Source organism: Mirounga leonina, unplaced genomic scaffold, assembly GCF_011800145.1.
Source record: "Mirounga leonina isolate KUSES-001 unplaced genomic scaffold, KU_Mleo_1.0 Mir_93, whole genome shotgun sequence".
NCBI lineage: Eukaryota > Metazoa > Chordata > Mammalia > Carnivora > Phocidae > Mirounga > Mirounga leonina.
The window spans coordinates 24,290,578-24,297,643 of NW_023270854.1; positions in this window are offsets into that span (position 1 = coordinate 24,290,578).

Below are 7,066 nucleotides of genomic sequence, written 5' to 3' on the forward strand. Positions count from 1 at the left end.
AGCTTAGGGATGTTGGGGAAATTAAGAGAGATCGTGTGGTACAGCGCTTAGCGCGGGGCCTGCCAAGTGTTAGGATCTCTCTTGTCTTGGGGGTGGAGTGCTAGAGGGATACCAGGAGACACTCCCCAAAGGAACAGTGAGCCAAACTCAGAGGTCTCAGACGCGTGACCAGCGCCAAGTCTCGGCCCCACGCGCCCAGCTCCCTGTTAATTGGAATTAAGCAGCAGCTTCTTCCTTTCCTTGGTCATTTTTTCCCTCCTGTCCTTCCCTTTATTATTTTTTTTAAAGATTTTATTTTATTTATTTGAGAGAGAGAGAGTGAAAGAGAGAGCACAAGAGGGGGTAGGGTCAGAGGGAGAAGCAGACTCCCCACCGAGCAGGGAGCCTGGTGCGGGACTCGATCCCGGGACTCCGGGATCATGACCCGAGCCGAAGGCAGACGCTCAACGAACTGAGCCATCCAGGCGCCCCTTTTCCTTCCCTTTATTGATCCGTGTCCCCCCTCCTCCCTCTGGTGCTGGCTCCAGCTTCCAGCTCCCGGCTCCCCGGAGGGACCCTGGGACTGAACTTAGAGTGACCGAGACCTTGACTGTGAGTCTGCGGCTGACACCTGGGAGCCAGAGCTGAACCTGCGGCAAATTCTGGGCGGCGGCAGGGACAACTGGGAGGCGGCTGCGCCCCAACAGCCCTTGGGGACGTAGAGCCGGTAGGAAGGACAGAAGGCGCCACGACAGGGCTGCGCTCCGCCGTCCCTTCGCGTTCCAGCCAGCCAGGGTTGGCTCTGCAAGATTGCATCTTTGACCTCGAGTAACCCCACCGTCGCAGGGAACCAGTCCCACTCTTGCCTGGGGAGGAAAATGCCCGGGCAGCCTCGCGCCCCTTTCTTCCTGGTGTCAGGGCCCCAGCCGGGGAGATCAGTGTGGGGAAACCAGTCCTGAAGAGCAGGTTCTGTTCCTGCCCTATCCTGGTTACTTTTGTTACTCTGGCTGCCAACGGAGCTCTCTTTGTCCCTCCCATGTGCTGTAATAAATTAACAAGAAGCAGGCTAGCTTTATTTTTTAATATTAAACCCCGTGCACTTTATGGGATGGTAAATGGCACCCCAGATACGTTCCTTTCCTTCTGCTCCAGCTCTCCTCCATTGGTAAACGATACAGACATAAGTCAGGTATTATCTACGTTTTGTAGATAGGAAAACTGAGTCATGGGGACAGGCTGCAGGTTTGAAGGTCATTTCGACAGCCAGGTCTCTCTCCGCTGCTCTAGAAGCCAGTTTAATTTGGCCAGTTGGCTTCTAAATAGGAGCTCTTGGGAACCATGTCCCCCATCTCTCATGCCTCAGCGGCAAAAATCCCTTTTTCTGTCCTGAGTTGCTCAAAGCCATAGTCCCTAGAACCTTAACTGGACAGTGTGAGGATGTGTCTTGGGGGTCTTTGCCACATGTGAGATCCCCTAGGAGAACTAGGTATTCCTGCAAAGTTGGTTATCTTACCTGGGGGGGAAAAAACAGATTCAACAAAATCAATATCCATTTTTTTAACTGCCAAGGCTATGAAACCATTAAGTTTTACTGCTGGTTGGTTAGAGTGCCCTCCTGTGTCTCTGTATTAAAATATTATGTAAGAACTGTCAAAGGACATAATGAAATAACAGTCACAGCATAAGAGTAATGTGTAACATCAACTGTTTGTTATACTTCATACTTTCCAGAAGAACCACAGGAGATCTGGGGAGCCTCCTGTGTGGAGGAAATCTCTGTCTGGGGAGTTTCAGCAGAAAATTCTGTTTAGGGGTCCCTGGGTGGCTCAGTCGGGTAAGCATCTGCCTTCCGTTCAGGTCATGATCCTGGAGTCCCTGGGGATCTCTGGAGCCTCTCGGGTTCCCTGCTCAGCAGGGAGTCTGCTTCTCCCTCTGCTCCTCACCCCACTTGCTCTCTCTCTCTTAAATAAATAAATAAAATCTTAAAAAGCAAAGAAAAGAGAAAGTTCTGTTTGAGTTGTCAAAATTTCAAGGTCTCAGGCTACTCTAGTAAAGGATTCTGGTCATTCGTTTTGCCTGCCAACATGTGAAGGCACCTTTCTATGTTGAAGGAATGAATTCTCTTTTTATGAGACCTTTCCAGCCTCCCTTGCAGGTAGAGTTTAAATTCAGCCAATCAAACTCTAACCTGTAAGCTAGTGACGCCAGAAGCCCGTGGCCACTCCGCTCTACCAATGGGGCAGCAGCGGACACAGCCAGCTCTGGTTCTCTGGGGCCGCAGGGGGATCACCAGTTAGACCAGTCTGCAGTGGGATTTGGCCACTGCCATCTGCCTGAATGCTCTCCCAAGCCTGGTTCCTGTGCCCTGCAGAGATTCGGGGTTATTAGTCAATATCATTTTAAAGATTTTATTTATTTATTTATTTATTTATTTATTTATTTATTTATTCATTTGAGAGAGCGAGAATGAGGGAGAGAGAGTGCACATGAGAGGGGGGAGGGTCAGAGGGAGAAGCAGATTCCCTGCTGAACAGGGAGCCCGATTTGGGACTCGATCCAGGGACTCCAGGATTCATGACCTGAGCCAAGGCAGTTGCTTAACCAACTGAGCCACCCACGCGCCCCTAGTCAATATCATGTTAATGAGTTCCTCCTCAGCATTGCTTGCAACTAACAAGATGACTCAATCACCAGATATTAACTGAGCAGGTACTACAGGTAAAACAAGGGGCTGAGCACCCCCAAGGAATGTTCAGGGGTCCATCCCTGCACTCATGAACAAAGGTAGAAAGTTACAAGTGGCAACAGATTCCTGGCTAGGAGCTACCAGACATCCAGTGCTGTCCACAGAAATAGAAGCCACATGTGTTCATCAGATGGGGTTGCAATAACAAAATACCATGGAGTGGATGGTTCGAACAACAGAAATTTATTTTCTCACAGTTCTGGAGGCTAGAAGTCTGAGATTAGGATGTGAGCATGGTTGGGTTCTGATGAGAACCCTCTTTTTGGCTTGTGGATAGCTGTCTCCTCACTGTCCTCAGATGACAGAGGGAGACAGAGACAGAGAGTGAGCAAGTTCTCTGGTCTCTTCTTGTAATACAAGGGCACTAATCCCATCATCAGGGCCCCAACCTCCTGCCCTCATCTAAACCTAATTATCTTTCAAAGGCCCCATCTCTAAAGACCATCATACCGGAGATTAGGGCTTCAACATATGAATTTGGGAGGGAGGGACACAATTCAGTCTGTAATGCCACATATGTGATTTTACATTTTCTAGTAGCAACACAAAAAGATAAAAAGAAACATGCGAAATTAATTTGCTAAATAGATTTGACCACAGAAACCTTGTCCCACAAAGAATTTAGTGAAGGCTCAGAATTCTCCAAGAACATTGTTTGGAAAGCACCAGATTAAGAACTATAACCACAGAGGAAGTTAACTGAGGCTCAGTTTAAACCTCCATTCGTAATCTGACTTCAACTCTCCTATATGCTGAAGGTAGCTTTGGGTAGGCTTGTTTGGGTTTGTTGGTTTGTTTATGTATGCCCCTCCTTTGCAAATCCACAAGCTTCAATACCTAGAATTCTTTCACTTAAAAGACATCTAAAGGGAGCTGAGTAATTCTCCTTAATAAAGAGATATTCCTGCAAATTCATATATGCAGTTTATACGTGGCTGTTTTCCTCCTGGGTCTATACAGGCATGGAGCAGGTCAAATGCTGGGTTTAACCAGGGGGTTGGATGGTTTAAAGGAATTTGCCTGAGAAACCAGCCAGGCCCGGCATATTATTCTGGGGAGAGATAGCAGGGCTGGGCTACATTATCAGGGTGAGACCCAGGGAAAGGTTATTAAGCCCCACTCACAGCCCCCAACCCCACAAAACCAGGGTGGTTCAGCTCAGAGTGCCATTTAATTCACTGTTAGTAATCTTCTCCAATGAGCCCTACATACAAAAACTAAATAACCACTGTGATACCAGCAAAGAACGTCAGGGTCCTCAGCACACCTGGGGGTCCGCACCTCCCACAGAGAAGACAGGAGGACAGCACCCAGCACTGTGTGGAGGAAGCCCAGCTGAGCAAACCAGGTGGACCTGCTGGGACCCTTTCTCTCGCCCATCACTTCCACACAACAGAACAGGGCAAAGGAAAGGCTGAGGCAGAGGGATTCGTGGCCAACTGAGAAGCGTGTAAAATGGTTCAAAGGACAACCTGGAAGACTAGATCATCGAATTTTAAATGCTCTGGCATTTCCGAAGCTCTGTGAAAAAAAAATTTTTTTAACCTAATTCAAAAAGGTCCATCTTCTAGCAAAATATGTTACAAATAACTGACCCCAGGTTATCTGAAGAGACCAAAAACACAAGAAAAGATCCATAGTGACCAAGTATTCCATCCATACAGACCCCCAAAGTGCCAGATGTATATGCTTCCCCAGATAAATTCCCTTAAAATACCAAACCTTTGGTTAAATCCAAGTGTTCACCTATTCCTCTATCTATACATCTACGTAGCAGCTCATAGCTGGAGAACAAAACAAAGCACAGGCTTGCTAAATTAAAATAACAGCCACTGACCTCAAGCAGTCTTTTAATTTTGCCTAGCAATCAATTTATATTCCCTCAGACAATCTCCGCCTTCCACTCCTTCTCTTAGACAACTCTCTCACATCTTGTCCTCTCCCCTCTGACCTCCAACATCTCCCCCATCCCTCATCCTGATGATTTGACTTCCCATTTCACTGGGAAAATAAAATCAATCAGAAGAGAACACCCACAAACCTCCACCATCACACCCATCCATTTGTTTGCATCTGTCCCTATGTCCTCAGACCCCTTCCTGTTGCTAATGATGAACACTCTGCAGCTGTCTAAGCCCCCCTGCCCTTCAGTTGAACACCAGATGCCATCCCTGATCACCCACCTGAGGACATCACACCAACGATCCCCTCCCCCACCATGGATCCTTTCCATGGATCATTAGCATTTCTCCATCTTAAAGAAAACTCTATCGACTCTACTCCTGTCTCCAGACTCATCTTATTTCTCTGCTGCTCTTTGCAGTAAAATTCCTTTAAGGAGTCCCCTCTGTTCCCTGATTCCAATCCCTCACCTCCCATTCCCTCTCGGGCTCCACCACCTTCCCACAACCTCTCTCCTCAAGGTCACCAGTGGCCTCCACACAGCCAGGTCAATCCTCAGCCCTCCTCCTACCCCATCACGGTCACTCTTTCCTCCTTGGACACTCATGTGGTTCGTCCCTCCTCCTCAGTCTCTTTGCTGACTGACTTCTCATTGTTGGAGCGCCCTAGGGTTCCATCTGCAGAGCTCTTATTTTCATTTATCTAAAATCACTCCCTTAATAATCTCACCTATTTTCATGCCTTCAAAGCCATCTATATGTGATTCTCAAATATGTATAGATACATACAGATGTATAGGTAGATAAATAGATAGATAGACAGATAGATATAGGGATATATATCTCCAGCCTGAACCTCCTCCCTAAGCTCCAGATTTGTTCATCACTTTAGATGTCTTCAAGGCATCTCAAATGTACCATGTTCAAAACTAAATCCCTGATCTTTCCCCCCAAATCTACTCCTACTTCAGTCTTCTTCCCAATTTCAATAAATGGCAAACTAATCCTCTCAGTCACTCAGGCCAAAAACTGGAGTTGGCTTTGATGTCTTCCTTTTTTTCTTGTCTCACATCCAACATTCAACAGATCCTGGTGGCTTCACCTTCGATATTCATCCAGAATCTGACCACCATTTAACACCTCCATCATTCCCACCATCATCTGTCACTGAAATAAACCACTTGAAGTACCCCTAGTGGCTCCCCAAGCCATTCACAGTAAAGGTGAGTCCTAATAGTAACGGACCAGGCTCTGCAAGGCCTCCCCTCTACCTCTCTGATATTAATTCACCCAACTTTCCACCTAGCTCAACCCCCACCTCATTCTGGCCTCCTTACTGTTCTCTGAACACACCATCCCTGTTCCACCTTGGGGCTTTCACCTTTGCTATTCCTTCTACTGACTCCCCAGATATTTATAGGGCTCACTCCCTCGCTGCCTTCAGATCTGTGCTCAAATGTCTTCATGAGGCTTCCCTGACCACCCCATTGAAAGTTGCAAACCGCCCCCCCCAACACTCCCTATGTTCCTCCCCTGCTTTATTTTTGTCTCTAACACTTACCACCATCTGGCATGTGACATATCTTAACTCATTCGTTTACAGCCTGGCTTCCCCTGTTAGGATGAAAGGGATTTTTGTGTATTTTGATCATTGCTGTATCTCCAGAACCAGGACTTAATAAATACTTGTTGAAGAAGCACACAAATAAAATCTGAAACTAAACTTTTTTAGAGCTGGATAAAGAATAAAAGCTTCAAAATTCTTTCTACAAAATCAGAATAACACTGATACCAAAATATGACAAAGATTGAAATGCAGAAAAAAAAAGAAGGAAAGGAAAATAGAAAAAAACTAAAGCTATCTCCTTTGAAATATTTTAAGTAAAATATTAGGGAAAGACTCTTTAAGCAGGATATAAACACAGAAGATAAACGAAAAGCATAGTAAATTTGACTACACAAAATTTTTTTTAAAACTTTTCTGCATTGGGGCGCCTGGGTGGCTCAGTCGTTGTGTCTGCCTTCGGCTCAGGTCATGATCCCAGGGTCCTGGGATCAAGCCCTGCATCGGACTCCCTGCTCAGCGGTAAGCCTGCTTCTCCCTCCCACTCTCCCTGCTTGTGTTCCCTCTCTTGCTGTGTCTCTCTCTGTCAAATAAATAAAATCTTAAAAAAAAAAACCAAAAAACTTTTCTGCATTAAAAAACACCTTAGGGGCGCCTGGCTGGCTCAGTTGGTGGAGCAGGCGACTCTTTTTTTTTTTTTTTTTTTTTTATTCATGAGAGAGAGAGAGAGAGAGGCAGAGGCAGAGGGAGAAGCAGGCTCCCCGTGGAGCAGGGAGCCCGATGCGGGACTCGATCCCAGGACCCTGGGATCATGACCTGAGCCGAAGGCAGACGCTTAACCGACTGAGCCACCCAGGCATCCTAGAGCAGGTGACT